This window comes from Boleophthalmus pectinirostris, unplaced genomic scaffold (assembly GCF_026225935.1).
Source record: "Boleophthalmus pectinirostris isolate CB_2022bp ecotype Guang Dong unplaced genomic scaffold, ASM2622593v1 HiC_scaffold_21, whole genome shotgun sequence".
NCBI lineage: Eukaryota > Metazoa > Chordata > Actinopteri > Gobiiformes > Gobiidae > Boleophthalmus > Boleophthalmus pectinirostris.
Window position 1 is genome coordinate 705,997 of NW_026571175.1, and position 17,004 is coordinate 723,000.

Consider the following 17,004-nt stretch of genomic DNA (forward strand, 5'->3'; position numbering starts at 1 on the left):
ATGTTGATGTTTGCTAAGTTTATAATGCATTTCATTTAGAGAGCAAAGTGTTTATCTACCTTAATACTGAACTTATATATACTACATACAGTGTTTTTATTATTTATTGTTCATGCACATTGTATTTTTGATAGTTTCGAAAGCCAAGAATGTGGACCAGAAATGGGTGTAATGTAAGGTAGTAAAAAGTGAAAGTCATTAAAGTGATGAGTTAAAAACACTAGTAATGAGAGATAGAACACATGAGGTCTGTGGGGGGGGGCAGCCTTCAGTCCATCAGGCCAGTAGCTGACATGATTGACTCACAAAAATCCTTGAGTATACCTTTAAGAATGAATAAAACATTTAAAATAAAAGGTTTGACATTTAAATCATTTAACTTTTGAATGATCACTTGAGGCTGTACAGTGTTAAAAGCAAAGCTGAAATCAGTGAAAAGAACTTTGGCACACTTGTGGATACATTGTCTGTGGTAAAAAGTTGCTGTTTTGATATGCTTTTCAGATAGTCCCACAGACTTTAGCTTTGTTCAATGTAGGGGCAATGTTTCTTTCAAGGAGGTGATTTACCACTTCTCTTCTGTCTTTATTTTTAAAGACCAAATCTTTCTGTTGACGCTTGTTATGTCATCTTGGTAATGTGGGGTTTATAGTTTGTAAAATGTACTAGCACTTTTTTCCCACCCCATTGTCCACATAAAAATGTACAGTGTGTTTTATAGTTGTAGTGTCCAGTTCTAAGCTGTGGAAGATGTTCCAGTCTGTGCTCAGAAAGCTGCCTCTTAAGTGTTTCTGTGCTGTCCTCAGTCCATTTGAGTACAGTTTTTTGTTGAGCTTTGCTGGATTTCAAAGTAGATTTACATGTTGGCATGAGGTTCACAGTTCTATGGTCAAAGTTGCCGACTGGGGGGCAGAATTTTAGATCTCCATTATGTTATCTAGAGTGTTGTTATTTATGGTTTAGTCCTGGTTCAGCTCTGGCTAGTTTTACAGGTGCTGGAATGAACTTTGGTTGCTAAGCGATGTGTCAAACTTGTGCTGATTGGCTGCAGCCAGAGACGCTCTGCCCGGCAACATCGGCGCGTGAGTTTGGTGAGAGTTTTGGTGAGATGTTAAAACAGCAGATTCATTAAAGAGGGTATTACACTTCTACAGGGAATTAACTGACACATAACATATTCAGTTCCTTTTATTGTTTTAAAAATGCTATATACGCCCAACACAACAAGCCTCTGAGTCCCCTCTCCTTTTGCTCCCTATGTCACTCCCCCTTCAGAGCGCTATCACAACACAATCATTGTGCAACCCGCTTATGAAACTACTGCACATCGCATCAGTGAACGAGTAGAGTTCAGGATGTGGGGTCGGTTCTTGCTGTTTCATGGCCCTAAACAAGATTTTGGTAGTGGCGCCCTAATGGATTAAACTATCTATTTAAAAAAGACAATAAATCTTATGTGCCTCATTTTAGTCCATGATGAGGGAACAATGTTATAACATGAGAGAAAGCTAAAGAACATTTTTGCAGGATACTCCCCTTTTATGTTTTTACCAGTATAAACTGTTTCTGCCTGTGAGGTGGAGGTGACCCATTTTACTGCAGTGTCTGTGACCCCAGAGCCATTACTGTCCCTGTAGGAAACTAGCACTATGTCCTGCATCCTTGAACCTGCATTTGAGGAGGAAACCTACAGACACAGAGAGAACATACAACACACAGAAAGGCCTGCGAGTCAAACCTGGGATGTTCTTGCTGTGATGAAGGGGGGCTAGTCTGCTAAAGGCTGTTATAATTACTACAAGGCAGGCAGAGAGATACTTTATTGATCCTAAGGGAAATTCAAGTTTTGCTGCAGTAAAATGTTGCAGCTGCTGTTGCTGCAACATTTACACTGCACATCTCTGTGGCTTTTGAGTCTCAGTCAAAGGTCTCAGTGCGGTTTGACAGGAGGACTGGTCACGGAGGGTCTGCAGATCCTGTGGAAGAGTCAAAAATGTCCTGCAGCATCACAGCAGCCTCCAGGGGGCGCCAGCTGAACACAACAGGAAAAACGTCATTCTTACCCCACTCTGGCGTTTCCTTGGTGATGAAATGGTCCATTCCCCCAAAGTGTTTCTTCTGGAAGGTCTTCTGCCACATTTGCTGCCACATATGATGTAAAAATCCTGTAGCATCTCAAATGTCTATAGCAACTCCTTAGCTAGTCCCTTGTACACTATTACTCTTACTATTACTCTTACTCTTACTCTTACTCTTACTATTACTATTACTATTACTATTACTATTACTGCAACTCCTATTACTATGATTACTCTACAGCCACTACAGTTACTGTGTTCTTGGGCAAGACACTCCGCTTTCTTTGCTTAAGGGTTCACATAAGTTCTTCTCTCAAACAGAAAACACTCTGTTCCACCTTGTGATGTCATGCTGTAATCATGGAAGTGCTTCATCATGTTTTTACTCACACCTTCACTGGAATTATGTGGATCATCTCAGTCTTGGAATTGCCAAACTCTATAGAACTAAAGGTAAAATGAGCTGTTCACTTGAAAACAACCACTTCATGACATCACAAAGTGGAACAGAGCATATTGGGCTTTGGAGATGTAGACAGACTAATAATAAAAGTCACAAGAGTCAGGTTTGTGTAGTATAGGAGCTTTAAGTGTAATTGTGGTGTGTGTAGCCTGGTCCATACAATGCTCTGTTTTATTATTATTATTAAACAGTTTGCTTTTAACACAAACACAGAAGTGTTTTTGAAGGGGCATGGTGAAGCTTTCCTGGGTGGAGTGTTCGCTGCATGTCTGTTTCATGTAGACTGTACTTCACTCCAACCACCAATAAAAGTGAAGTGCTCCTCACTGGATCTAAATGCTCCAGAATAATGATCAAGCCTAACACTTACAGGACTGACAAAGCCCCTGTTACTATTCATACACACTTCATTCATACACACACGCGTGCGCGTGGGCACACACACACCCAATCACACACTTTAATCACATACACACTCACAATCACACTCACACACAATCACACACACACAATCACACACACAATCACACAGTCTAATCACATACACACTCAGAATCACACTCACACACAATCACACACACACAATCACACACACAATCACACAGTCTAATCACATACACACTCAGAATCACACACACACACTCACAATCACACACACATGCACAATCACACAGACACACACTCACAATCACCCACACTCACAATCACACACGCTCACACAATCACACACACATGCACAATCACACACACACACTTACAATCACACACACACTTACAATCACACACACACAATCACTCACAATCGCACAGACACTTACAATCACACACACACAATCACTCACAATCACACAGACACTTACAATCACACACACACAATCACTCACAATCACACAGACACTTACAATCACACACTCACACACTCACACACACAGACACACACACACACTACTTTTAATAGTAGCCAATGCGAGTGAAGAGTTTAAGGACCAGGACAGAATGACAGACACATGGTGGAAGCAGGAAGATCCTCTGACCTTCAGGTTTGGGGGCCTCTGCTCTAACCACTGAGGCCCAAAGGTTTAACTTTGTACTATGGTCAGACCCTGAGATTAAACAAGGGGCCAAGGTAACATAAAGAAGACAAAAACACACAGAGGCAACAGCTGGTCCAAGGCAGCAGCAAATCAAACAGCAGGTAGGAACAATTGTGTAATTAAGGATGTAACGATATCCAAACCTCTCGGTACGATATTATCACGATATGCTTCTCACAGTACGATATTTACTGAGATATTTTGAAGAGGCTAATATAATTGCAGAGCCTTTTTTGCTTTTAAAATACCTTGACAAGATTTTGGTGAGAGTTATTTCCGTCATAATCCCAAGAATTCAAGTAAAAAACATATTTCTTCATGTTGTCTGCGCTGAAATGAATCATGGGATATGTAGTTTCTGATGTTCACAAGCTGTTGCTACTGTAAAACCTGGATTTAAGCAAAGGAACTTGTGATTCGATATATTGTGACAGTCCACGATATTACTGTGAGACTTTTGACAATATATCACAATATTTCAGTTATTGTTATGTCCCTAGTAATTATATAATTATTATATGAGCCAGTTACACAAGGTGAAGGAAGTGAAGTGAAGGAAGAACACCTTTAACATGGGCCAAAATAGAACACCGTATTGTTAAAGCCGTTATAATGCATTTAAACAAATGAAACAAAACAAATTAAATCAAATTTCTCCAGCGAGTATTCCTGGGTCAAGAGGTCACGTGAGGACACCACTGCGGAAGTTCCCCGCGTGTCCTGTGGGAGGCGCCATCAGATCAAGTTTAAGCTGTGGCTTAAGGCTCAACGTCCTGATTTAATTTTTGTAAATGTCTCAGAATTCTGTCTCATTCTCTGTTTTTTCATCAGAAGTCTCCAAAAGTCAAATCCACTTATATTTTCCCTATAATTTCTATCAGTGAATTATCAGTCATTCCATTGTCCAACCACAGCGCAACATCTGGGAGGGCATCTGACACACCACAACAACTGCAGATTATCTAGAGACATTGTATCTGCTTCCATCTCAGTCTGACACTACATGAATACAGGGGGATGGGAGGGCATCTGACACACAGAGATACAGGAAGATGGGAGGGCATCTGACACACACATGTTGCACGTTGCGGTCTGAGAAACTCCCTCCATAAAAGCCACGTGTCTGCGCCGTGACCTGAGCTGACCCCACCCGAGGGGCTTATTGCGCGCTTCCGAGGCTCGTGCGCGGCGGTGAGCATCGCGCGTCCACGTGGGTTCATGTCCTGACTCGTGAACGCGCCTCCGTGCACGGCCCTGTATTTGCCAACATTTCTGTGAGCGCGCAGTTTTTAAGAAAAGCACATTTCGCTAAAGAATTTCCAAGCTCTGGGATCAAAAATCAAAAATGGACACTGACATTTTGTTTGTAAGTTTGGAATTTTCTAGCGCGTCCTCTGCCGTTATTTAAATCGGCTTCTGTCTGTCAAATGAGCTCTATTTATCCAACTTTTACTACTCTCTTTGCACTCTGAAATGCGGTACCCGCTCATCGGGCTCTCCTCCTCAGCCCGACCTGGAGTCCTCTCTTCCCGGTCTCTCCTTTTCTCCTCCCCGCTCCCCCGCTCTCTCCCGGGCGTCTCCTCCTCTCCCCCTGCTCTCTCCCGGATCTCTCGCCCCCTCTCCTCCTCTCTCACCGGTGCTCCCCCTTCACCTGCGGCCCGTGGAACATTTGGGATTCTATGCAAATGTCCGGTGACGTAAAAGATCATGTGGTATTCGTGTCGGTCCCCCCCGTGAGCGCTCTCCGCTCCTTTCGCTCCGTCTGTGGGTTCGCTATGCTGCGGTCTTCCCTGCACCCTGCACGGCACCGGAGCACCCGCGGGACCCAGCCCGACTGCAGCCCGCCTCTGCACAGGTAGGAGCCCGCAAAGACTTGCCCTTTCCCCGCTCCGTGTTCCCCGCGGTGTAACGGAGTTGAGACGCGGCCGGTGCGCAGCTGTCTGGCCCGGGACTGCGTGCATGTGCGCCCGGTTGTGTGCTTGTCTCCGCGGCTGGTTGTGTGGGGCAGTACGGCGGGATGTGCCGCTGCCCCTGCCCACCCCCCTGCATCACTGTCGGGGCAGAGTGAGTGGGGATCACCGCTGCCCTGGAGCGCCTCCTCCGCAGCCCCAGAAACCGCTAAAGCTCACATTTGTCCCCGCGCTCGGACACTTGTGGGTTAGATTCCACGGAAATAATTGTCTTAAGTTTTTGACAGGTTTTTATCATAGTGTTTGAACTTTTCCCGGAGCTAGCCGTTAGCCTTTAGCCGCTAATGACGGCTGTAGCGTTAGCCTGTGCCCGCTCTCGGCGCTCTCGTGTCGGCGTTTGTTTTGGTGGGCTCCGCTGTCATGTCCCCTCCTCCGCGGCTCTGGACCGACCGCAGCCCGACCTCAGCGGTGTCTGTGGGCGCTGTTCGCCACACACAGGGCCAGTGGTGAGCGGGTAGTTGCGGAGGGTCTGTGCCCGCTGGAGGTGAGGTTCACACGGGGCTGAGTGCCGCAGACAGTCGGTCTCGCTTTGGCGCTGGGTCATCTGAGGTGAGCCTGGAGCCTCCTCAGACAAACAGCGCGTTTGCTCCGCTTTCCCCGCGTCCGCCGAGACACACACACACCGGCCGCATGTTTCACGCCTCATTCTGGGTTTAAGGCTTTATTTTAGTTGTCTTTTTTTATCTGTAAGTCGCTTCTTGTTCCAGACACGCTCTGCTCCGTACGGCACATGGGCACACCGCTGTCTCGAAATGCGCGTGTTTGCAAACAAAACGAGCACATTACACAAATCTCCTCTTTCTATTCATTTAAGAGAAATCGAACCCCCGCGGCACCTTACGCCCTTCGGTCTGGGTTACTCTCTCACGCTCGCCTCATACCCGCGGAACTGGGTCGTGCGTTCCGGGGAGATATTGATTAGTCTCCGTGCCGTTAACGTGTACTCCCGGTACTGTACGTACTGTAACCGACTGTAACCGACTGTACCCGACTGTACCCGACTGTACCCGACAGGACCCGACTGGACCTGACTGGACCCGACAGGACCCGGGGTTTGTGGAGACGGAGGCGCAGTCTCTCAAACGCGCAGTTTTTTGGCGAGACGCTGCAGGTGAATGTTAAAATTTAGAGACTTCAATTTGAATATTTAAATTAGTTACATACTATTGCACCAGAATGTTTTTATATCTTATTTCAAATATGAAATTGCACTCCTCAGGCCTGCCCCGCTTACACGCACTCAGGAGACCGTCTCAACATTTGCTTCTTGTGCGGACATGTTATTAGATGCAGATGTGGTCACGCTGTTGGTTTAAGTCAAATGTAGAAATTAAAATTCTTCAGAAAGAACATTTTTTATTTGTTGTTATTAAAACATAGCTTATGTAAAAATACAATTTCATATTTTACATTTTAAATTTAAATATATAGATTAGAATAAACACTTCTCAAATAAAAGCAAAAAAATGTTGCAGCAAAATCTCGAAACTGAAGTCTGGTGCTGAAATATCAGGATACAGCTGTGTGTCAGATGCCCTCCCATCCTCCTGTATCCCTGTGTGTCAGATGCCCTCCCGTCCTCCCTGTAGTGTCAGAGATGGAGCAGGTCAAATGTCTCTTGTGAATCTGCAGATGTTGTGGTGTGTCAGATGCCCTCCCAGATGCTGTGGCTGGAGAAATATAGAAATGATCATGGAAAAAAAAAAGGAAATTTCTGATGAAAAACCAGAGAATGAGACAAACTCCTGCGCGTTTTTGCATTTTGTTTCTGTCGGATAAATAGTGTGTTTCCTTTTGTTGGTTAACGCTCAGACCTTTTCTTTTCATTCTGCTTCTTGTATCAGTTTAGCCACATATTTTTAGATTTTGTTTATTTTTTTATTTGAAATATTTGATCTTTCTTTAATTTTTCCTCCCAGAGTTAAAAGGTGTACGTCATTATTGAATCAATATCACAATTTGAGTTGGTGCAGTGATCAGATCAGAGGCTGCAGTAGATGTTAGAATGTCGTGTTTTTATAGAAAAGTTTGGTTGTATGTGTAGTTTAGACCTCTCTTTCATTGCCCTCCTGTTGTCTTGTTCTGTGTAAAAGCTGTTAACCTTGTAGTATGAGATCTCTACAAACATATGCCCTTGTTGTGTGCCTGTGTGTCAGATGCCCTTCCTGACAATTGTCAGAAAAAACGCAATTAGGCGTTGGTTTCGAAGGGTGGATCCCGTGTGTTTGGCGTGTTTTAGGCGTGTGGTTATTTTAAGTTCTGATGGTGGAATGTGGAAGTGTGGATGAGCCAAAATCTGATGCAATTCACCTGTCACGGTTTCACATGGGTTAAACGTGTCCAGGCCCGGGAGCAGGTCTGAGTCACGATCCTGGTCAAGACTACTACAACTCAATATACAGAAGTGACGTGACAATACTAACATTTCGAAGTCAATTTTGATATTAGGGAGTGGATTTGATACTCAGTCCTGATTGTGATCCCACGATGATGATAAAAACCAGTCTTTCTTTAGACCAGGTGTGTCAAACTCATTTTGGTCCAAGGGCCGTATCCAACCTACTTTGATCTCAAAGGGGCCGGGTTAGAAAACTCATAGCATATAAACCCCAAAAATAACAATAAATTCAAATATTTGTGCAGAGAAACACAAATCTATTACAGAAATCTTTTTTAATTGATGACCTCTTTCTTTTACAAAATATTATAATATTATGAACAACCTGAAACTTTAAGAAAAATACAATTTCAACACAATGTTTTAACATGAACTTGTATGCAAACAGGAATAAGTACATTTTTCTTGGAAAATCCTGCACTCGGCTCCATTTTTCTCATTTTGGACATTTTGTTGATGAGGGTGTCATGGTCAACAGTCAAAACGATCGTCCTTTAAGAGCGTTTGGAAAGAGACAAGTCTTCATTTGTGCTGCTCTGGTGGGAGGGGCCACGTACAGAGACGCTGGAGACGCTGCTGTGCTAAACACAGAAAATTAACAACATTTTAATAGAAAATATAATTATAATATTTTAGTAGAAAGTCAGCTGAGGGCCAGATTAAAGGTCTTGGAGGGCCGGATCTGGCCCCAGGGCCATATGTTTGACACCTGTGCTTTAGACCCTGGGATTTTCCACATTAAATATTAGAACTTTCTTTTCTATTCCCATGTCACCTTGTATGTGTGTGATCCCTCAGTGGTCCAGGTACGTTCCATACTAGATACATACGTACATACTAGTCTGTGTGCTCTTCTACTTATTCTGTTACAGCTCCAGATCATTCTAAAGACTTTCCGGAAAGGTTCAGCTCTGTCCTGTCAGTGGGACGTTTTTAATATCGAGACCTGTGAAAAATGAGTATCTAGTTTCAGTACTAGTTTTAGTATCGATTAGTAGTATCTGATTTTTGTTACAGTCTTACAAACACAATTATTTTTCTTCTTATTGATTGATCATCAAGATTTTCAGTTTGATTTAATCTTTAATTTCTCGAACGCTGCACGTGAATGTTAAAATTTTGAGACTTTTGAGACAATTTGAATATTTAAAGACACTGAATGGATTGTTTTGTCATCGTGTATTGTCGTGGGGTCTTATAGGTGACCACTTTTCTAACAGATCATTTCATTAAAGAGGACGTTTTACACTTCTATAGGGTATTTTCGGTAACATATCACATTTTTACGGGGTTCCCATGGTCATGGAAATCCTGGAATAGTAATGGAAATTAAAAATATATTTTTCCAGGCCTGAAAAAGTAATGGAATTTCTCTTTCACACAACTACAGCATTCTGTTAAGTTCTCATGAGGCTAATCTGATTATTTCTGAACGTCTGCGACAATAAATGATTTTGAATATTAAAAACTATAATCCCAAACCATAAGGTGAGTGGAAAGAGTTAACATTTCATTTTTAGCCCTGAAAGTCTGATCAATTCTACACATGTAGATGCTGTAAAGTCATAAAATTCACTTTAGGTTATGAAAAAGTCTTGGAAAAGTTTTGAAATTTGGCCAGGGAAAAAGAGTGGGAACTCTGTATTTAAATCACCGTGTTCCCTTTGATTGTTTTGAAAATGCTATATTCGCCCAAAATAAAGTATTGACATGTTTAATACATTTCACTTTGGTTTTTGATGCTCTGATTCCCCCCTCCCGTTTTCACTCCCCCTTCAGAGCCTATCACAACACAATCAGCATGCGTCCTGTTCATGAAACTCCTGCACATCACATCAGCTTTGTCAGTCATGTTTTTGTATATTTATGGAGAATTGTCGTGTGGGAGCATGGATGACATAGGCTTGTGGGTGGAGCCTTGTACAGGATTGTACTGCTAACCGTTAGGAGAGTTTGAATTGGTCCCAGGAGAGATTGCTAGATTACTCAGAATTGCGTGATATCTAAAACCTCTTCAGGCATGTTTTGGATGAAGGAACAGTGTAACATGGTAGAGAGCTTTTGCAGAATACCTCCTCTTTAAGATCGAGCGTGTCGGGTGAGTTTGGGGTGACTGGACTCTACGGCAGCAGGATGAATCACAACTGAAATGCAATTTGAATGAACACAGTTAGAAAATCACACTGTTTTGGAAGTTCCATAATTTTCTCTGTAAACAACAAAATCTCCTGTTTTATTCTGCATAAAACACTGCTAACCCTGTAGTGGTTTAGACCTGGTTTAGACCTGCTTTAGACCTGCTTTAGACCTGGTTCAGGCCCTAGTTCAGTCCCTGGTCCAGTCCTGGTAAAGTCCACATCCGGATTATGACTGATCCTCTGTGCTCGGATTGTTTGGATTTTGAGGAGCCAAAGTCCAGATGTGTCGAGACGGAGGTGCAGACAAGGAGTGAAAACAGGACTGAACCAGGACTGAACTAGGACTGAACTAGCACTGGACCAGGACTAGTTTTGAACTAATCTAGACTAGTTTTTTTTTTTTTTATTGAAGCGATTTATTGACCTACTGACCTCTGTGTGACCTCAGAACTCTGCCTCTACTGTACAGTCCTGCTTTAGTCCTGGTTCATTCCTGCTTTAGTCTTGGTTTAGACCTGGTTTAGACCTGGTTTAGTCCCGGTTGAGACATGGTTTAGATCTGGTTTAGACCTGGTTTGGATGTTTATCCTCTGTGTGTCGCTTTGTGTGATGGAGGTGTTAGTCATGTTAGCAGCTTCAGTGTTACTCTGCTGGTGTTAACGAAAGCAACCAGATGCCCTCCCGTCCTCCTGTGTCCCCGTGTGTCAGATGCCCTCCCGTCCTCCTGTGTCCCCGTGTGTCAGAGCAGCACGGGAAAAAACTGCGTCTGTTATAATCTGAATAATAATTTTAACTGTGGAAATTATTATTGCCCCAATCAATTACAAACATGATTAATTGGAAAAAGCGCAGCTGAAACAGAGTGAAGTGAGAGGAGCGGCGTGCCGCTGTCCTGACTCCCGACAGTCACCAGTGCATCACGATCACTTCATCCTCGTCCGCTCGGAGACGCAGCAGTAGACATGGTGCTCAGTGTTCGTCATGTGTACAATAGTACACAATAGTACACAATAGTACACACAGCAGTGCAGAGTTTTGAACCATTTTTCAGTTCTAAGGTCAGATTGGAGTTGTAGACGGGAGAATAAATCACTTCTGAGCCAGAACTGAACCAGGACTTAACCAGGACTGAATTAAATATTGCTTCATTCTGTAGTTTATTTGTTGCAGCTCAGGCCTTTTAATGATACTATGTGTTCAAACGGTTTCACTGTGATTCTCCTGCTTTGTGTCAGTGGCATCGAGAAGCTTTAATATTTTCATTTATCGTTCGTCAGATTTGCTTAATATGACATTAAACTGCAAAATAACACCGCTGTGCAAAAATATGGAAATATGGGTGATACAGTATTGATAATGTGGGTTGCGGTTTCAATATTGTTAACTAATGATTTAAATGTAAACTCAATTTTTTTGCTTGTTAAAAGAAATAAAACACAAAACACGGTGTTCAAAATAAGCCGGCTTTAGGTCACTCTTGGACTAACACAACTCTGAGTTATTTTGACCTGGTGTCCTGTCAATTTTAGCTCCCGAGGCAGAAGTGGAGTAACAAGTAACATTTTAAAAGTGTATTGGTTTTATTGTCTGTTTGGATCAGTTAAACTTCGACATGTGTGTGTTAGATTTGCCGCAGAAAAGCTACGTTAGAGGACTGAATAGTTTGGATTGAATATTTGAGTTTATCGTTTTCTTTTGTATCACATCATATTTTATTTTATTTTGTTTCCATGTGTAGAATATGTTGTAACTTTGTTTAGAAAGGCACTGTAGAAATAAAATATCACTATATTATAATTGGAAATTCACACTGTGGCCTGTGATATTAGCATTAAATATTTAAGGCTATTTAATATAAAGATTTCAGTGTTTCCAGTCATTTCTCTCTTTTTTATAGTTGAGTCTTATTTGATATTCAGATCTGCGCCTGTGGAAATGAGCTCTGCCCAAATTCATTGAAATGAGTGAATAATGTTGATTGTACAGTGGGACATTATTCGATGGATAAATTGTCCTGTGGACATGTGCTCCCTTTAGTCAGAGCCTATTTGAGCAGAACACGTGTGTCCAGATAAACTACATGGATTCGTATAAATAAGATGAAATTGTACATAATGAAAGTATAAAGTGTGATCAGCGTGTGCAGACAGCACCAAACCTGCTGAGGTCAGGTTTGACTTTATTGGATCTTTACAACGGTAAATGAAAAAGCGTAAGGTCGCTTATTTCGACGGGGCAGCGCAAATCAAAAGACGTCATTGTGGATTTAGGCAGGAGCTCATTTTGATGGAGCAGCCCATTTCCACAGAACACCGGCAGTGTCAGGTTCTTATAATTCAACAAAGTTCTGTAGAAATCGTGGAGGCAGCAGTTATAGCGGCTAATCTGCAACCAGGGACCACCAGGGACCATATTTGGAAATCCCAGTGCGAAACCAAAGAACCAATCAGGAGAGAGAGTGCTGAAGGTAACGCCCCCTCCCGCCCAGATGTTAGTTTGGCAGGGAGTGGGTGCTTAGCAACACTGTCAATCAAACCTGCTAATGCTAGAAGCAGCCTGAGTGAATGAAGGCTCGTGATTGGTCAGTTATTAATGTTCAGATTTAGGAACAAAATAGATCAAAATCCAAAGCTCAGGATCAGGCGCCATGCAGAGCATTCAAACATCTGACAGTCAGAATGATGACTACCGGTCGCCCGTCTCTCTGTGAGCACTCTCACAGCTTGAAGGAACCACTTCGGATCCATGCTCACTTCCTGTTTGGCCCGCGGCGGCAGGTGCCTTCACTCTGTCCTTTTCTACATTTATATGATTTGAACCCAATTTTTCTTGGTTATTTTTTCAGATGAATTCTGGGTCCTGTGTAGCTCCTCTGCTGGGTTAACTCTACCCAGTACATGGGATTGTGGCTTTATTTAAATAAGTATTTAAATGTATTCTATTATTTAAATAATTGCAAATGCATAATTGCACATTAGTACTACCGCTACTACTATTACGGTTACTATTACTACTAATCCCTGTGTAATAATACTCCTCCCTGTTTTGATGCATGCTTTGGCACCTTCACTGCGAAACAGTTTGGTCCAGAGCCAGGACTCGGTTCTGGTCTGGACCAGTCGAACTGGATTTGTTTTACATGATGACAAACCAGGACTTAACCAGGTCTAAACCAGGACTGAACCAGTTCCAAACCAGGTCTAAATCAGGATTTAACCAGGTCTAAACCAGGTTTAAACCGGGTCTAAGCCAGGACGAAGCCAGGACTTAACCGGGACGAAGCCGGGACTAAACCAGGATTAAACCAGGATTAAATCAGGCATAATTAACCATTCAGAATCTGATTTGTTTTCATCTTTTGTTTCATTTATAAATAAGCCTTTTGTTTCTTTCAGATTTTTAAAATATTTTCTTAATTATAATTTAGCACTTTTAATGATTTTGGCCTTTATGTGACCTTTACTTTGAAAAGACCTGAGTTTGGGACAATTACATTTTCAGATTTTAATTTCCGAAGCTGTTTTTTTTTTTCTTTTCTTTTTTTTACTGTTCATTGCTGCTACAGTATAAAGATTTCAAGTTTAACCCAAGGCCTAAACATTATATTTAAGGAGCAGATAAATATTAGTATTAAATATTAGTATTAAATATTGCCTATATTGATACTAGAATATTCCTAATCCCTAATGATTGTGTGAACATGCAGCCATCTTTCAGCCTCATGTGTCTCCTGTTTCTGATGCTCTGAGACACACTAATGACACACACAGACTGAAGCAAGGCCAAAGATTATCGGTCAAAGCTTCGATATCAAACCAATATTGAATTTGTGGATAATCCTCCAATTACAGCACGTTTACACACACGGCAGGAAAACCACATCACCGGGCTGGTCCCATTTCACCAGAACCATCCAAATACAGTAAACCCGAGGACTACCACTGAATCTCCACCATCCAATAACACACATACTCACACCCCTGCTGCAGTAAGTGCTCCGTCTGATTTACATTAGGAGCAGATGGAAGAGGCATTCAACTGCACAAGGCAAGAAACAACAGACGGAGAATATTAGATTATATTATCTGTTTGGACGTTTACTCACTCGCTTTATATCAGGGGTGACGAGCTATGGCCTCTCCACCCAGCACCCGCCCGTGTCCTCGCCCAGCACCCGCCCGAGCGCTCGCCCAGCACCCGCCCGAGCGCTCGCCCAGCACCCGCCCGAGCGCTCGCCCAGCACCCGTCCGTGTCCTCGCCCAGCACCCGCCCGAGCGCTCGCCCAGCACCCGCCCGAGCGCTCGCCCAGCACCGCCCGAGCGCTCGCCCAGCACCCGCCCGAGCGCTCGCCCAGCCAGCACCCGCCCGTGTCCTCGCCCAGCACCCGTCCGTGTCCTCGCCCAGCACCCGTCCGTGTCCTCGCCCAGCACCCGTCCGTGTCCTCGCCCAGCACCCGTCCGTGTCCTCGCCCAGCACCCGCCCGAGCGCTCGCCCAGCACCCGTCCATGTCCTCACCCAGCACCCGTCCATGTCCTCACCCAGCACCCGTCCATATGCTCACCCAGCACCCACCCTGCACGTGTCGCTTTGTTTTGGTCTGCTCCAAAAAAGTGAAAGTGAAACCTGTTTGTGCGGCAGAGTAAAAAATTTAAATAAGGTGTGGCTGATCTGTTTCTGTCAAAGAAGCGGAAAATCTGCCAAAAGATCTGAACATTACTAACGGACTAATCGGGTGTCTTCATTGATAGGCGTTAGAGAAGGGGCGTTACTTTCAGAAGCCTCGCTCCTGATTGGCTCTTTTGTTGTTCTGATACTCGTATTTGGAATTACAAATATAGAACGGAGCCTCTGTAACTGCTAGTCTCGATGAGCTTCATTTGGAGCCCAACACTGTGGGTGATTGCACACTCCCGGTTCTGTCCCAGTTCAGTCCCAGTTCAGTCCTGGTTTTTGGATCTGTCCTTGTCTCTCCAACTCAAGGCTAAAATCACAACACTGGGCTGAATCCTTCACCAGATTCCTAATTTATTCCTCATTTATTTTCCTGACTTCCTGATGAGTCGCGGCTTTGGGTCGTTTAGTTTTGAACCATTTAAAAATATTTTGGGCTTAAACCAGATCAATCAGAGTGTCACTCTGATTTTAAATATTTTTTTACCTTTTCTTCATTTCAACAATGAATGTTTGAATTATGTTTCAAGAAACCAGGACTGGACCAGGACTGGACCAGAACTAGACTAAACCCAGTCTGAATCTGGCATGTTTTGTTGTTGTTTTTTGTTTCGTTTTACCCAGAACTTTTTTTTTTTTTTTTTCCAAATGCCATGACAGAATTCTTTTCCCCGGCAACAGATTTGAATTTAAATTTACTCCTCTGCCACTGGTTTAGACCCAGTTTAGGTCAGTTCTGTCTGAGTCCTGTTTTTAGACCTGATTTAGTCACTGGTTTTGTTCTGGTTCTGGTCTAGTCCTGGTTCAGACCTGGTTCAGTCCCTATGCTAGTGTGTTTTAGTCCTGGTTTAGTCTCTATTCAGTCCCTGGTCTAGTTCTGGTCTAGTTCTGGTCTGGTCCTGGTCTGGTCTGGTCCTGGTCTGGTCCTGGTCTAGTCCTGGTCTAGGTATGGTCTAGTCCTGGTCTAGGTATGGTCTAGTCCTGGTCTAGTGCTGGTGTAGTGCTGGTGTAGTGCTGGTCTAGTCCTGGTTTATACCTGGTTCAGTCCGGGTTTATTTGTATTCTCCTCAAATCTCGGCCTTTTTCAAAATTTCACTCCAGAATTTCTTATTTGGACCAAAATTTTCACCAGATCTCTCTTTCTCTCCCCCCTCCTCTCCTCTTTCTTGTCTCTATCTCTCTCCTCTCTTTCCTCTCTCACTCTCTCCTTCTCTCCTCTCTCTCTTTCCTCTAACCTCTAATTCCCCTCTGCGTCGCGGCGCTGCTCGGTGCCGTTGCCGTGGTTTTGGCTGCGGTTGCCACGGAAACAGGATTTGGTGCTGGTTAATTTTTTGGTTGGAGTTTTTTTTTTTTTTTTTTGCCTCTCTCTCTTTCTCTCTCTCTTCCCTCACTCCCTGTTTCTCTCTCTCCTCTCCCTCAATCTCTCTCCCTCTCTTTTTCTCTCTTCTTTCTTTTTCTGATTATTTCACATGTTTTGTTTTTTTTCTATTCTTTCATCTCTCTCTTCTTTCTTGTCGCAGATCGAGTCTCACCTGGAGATTATTACCCACAGTGCACTACAGCAACGCCGGCTTGCACTGAACCGTGATTGGCTGAGACGTGGGAGCGCCACGAGCTGATTGGACGAGAGCTTTTTGCCTGCAGTGAGTCACAAATGTTTCATTTGGGCAAATTTTTGTTTTGAAAAATATTGAATTATTTGTTCAATTTGAGGTGGAATTTTGGAAAAGACTAAACCAGGACTGAACCGGGACTGAACTGGGACTGAACCAGGGACTAAACCAGGTAAACCAGGACTGAACTCACTTTTTTTTGCTGTATCGGTAGATCATACCTGTGTGTCCTTGAGCAAGACACTTTGCACATGTTGTACTTTATTTCATAAACGGTTTGTTCTGTTCTTTTTCTGTCAAACTGTAACAAAATTAACCAAAAAACAGATATGGATGTTAAAAATAACATCAGACCCAAAAAAGACCCAAAGTCGCTTTGAAATCCACTGTCCATTTTTTAAAAAACTGATTCGGAGCAGTTCTACAGACTGGACTTTTCAGAGCTTTGAACCATGTTATAGTTTCTTGTTATCTTTCTTCTCATTGACCCTCTGGAGTTGGATTTGGCGTGAGCATGTTTGAGTCTTTGAATCTTTATTCTCTATATTCACGCCCCCTGTGACATACACACTTTCCTCT

The 17,004-nt window shown here is 43.2% G+C and overlaps 1 protein-coding gene across 3 annotated transcripts in view; it reads left to right on the forward strand.

The window, feature by feature from the left end:
• The first annotated feature begins 5,359 nt into the window (after window positions 1–5,359).
• Window positions 5,360–17,004, forward strand: part of LOC110156514 (zinc fingers and homeoboxes protein 2) — a 44,110-nt gene continuing 32,465 nt past the window's right edge. For 2 of the 3 annotated variants that reach the window (XM_055156997.1, XM_055156996.1), the window contains exons 1-2: window positions 5,360–5,490; window positions 16,333–16,455. The gene's annotated coding sequence lies outside the window, so the exon portion shown is untranslated. The remainder of the gene's footprint in view (window positions 5,491–16,332; window positions 16,456–17,004) is intronic. The other variant, XM_055156998.1, reaches the window with a different exon arrangement.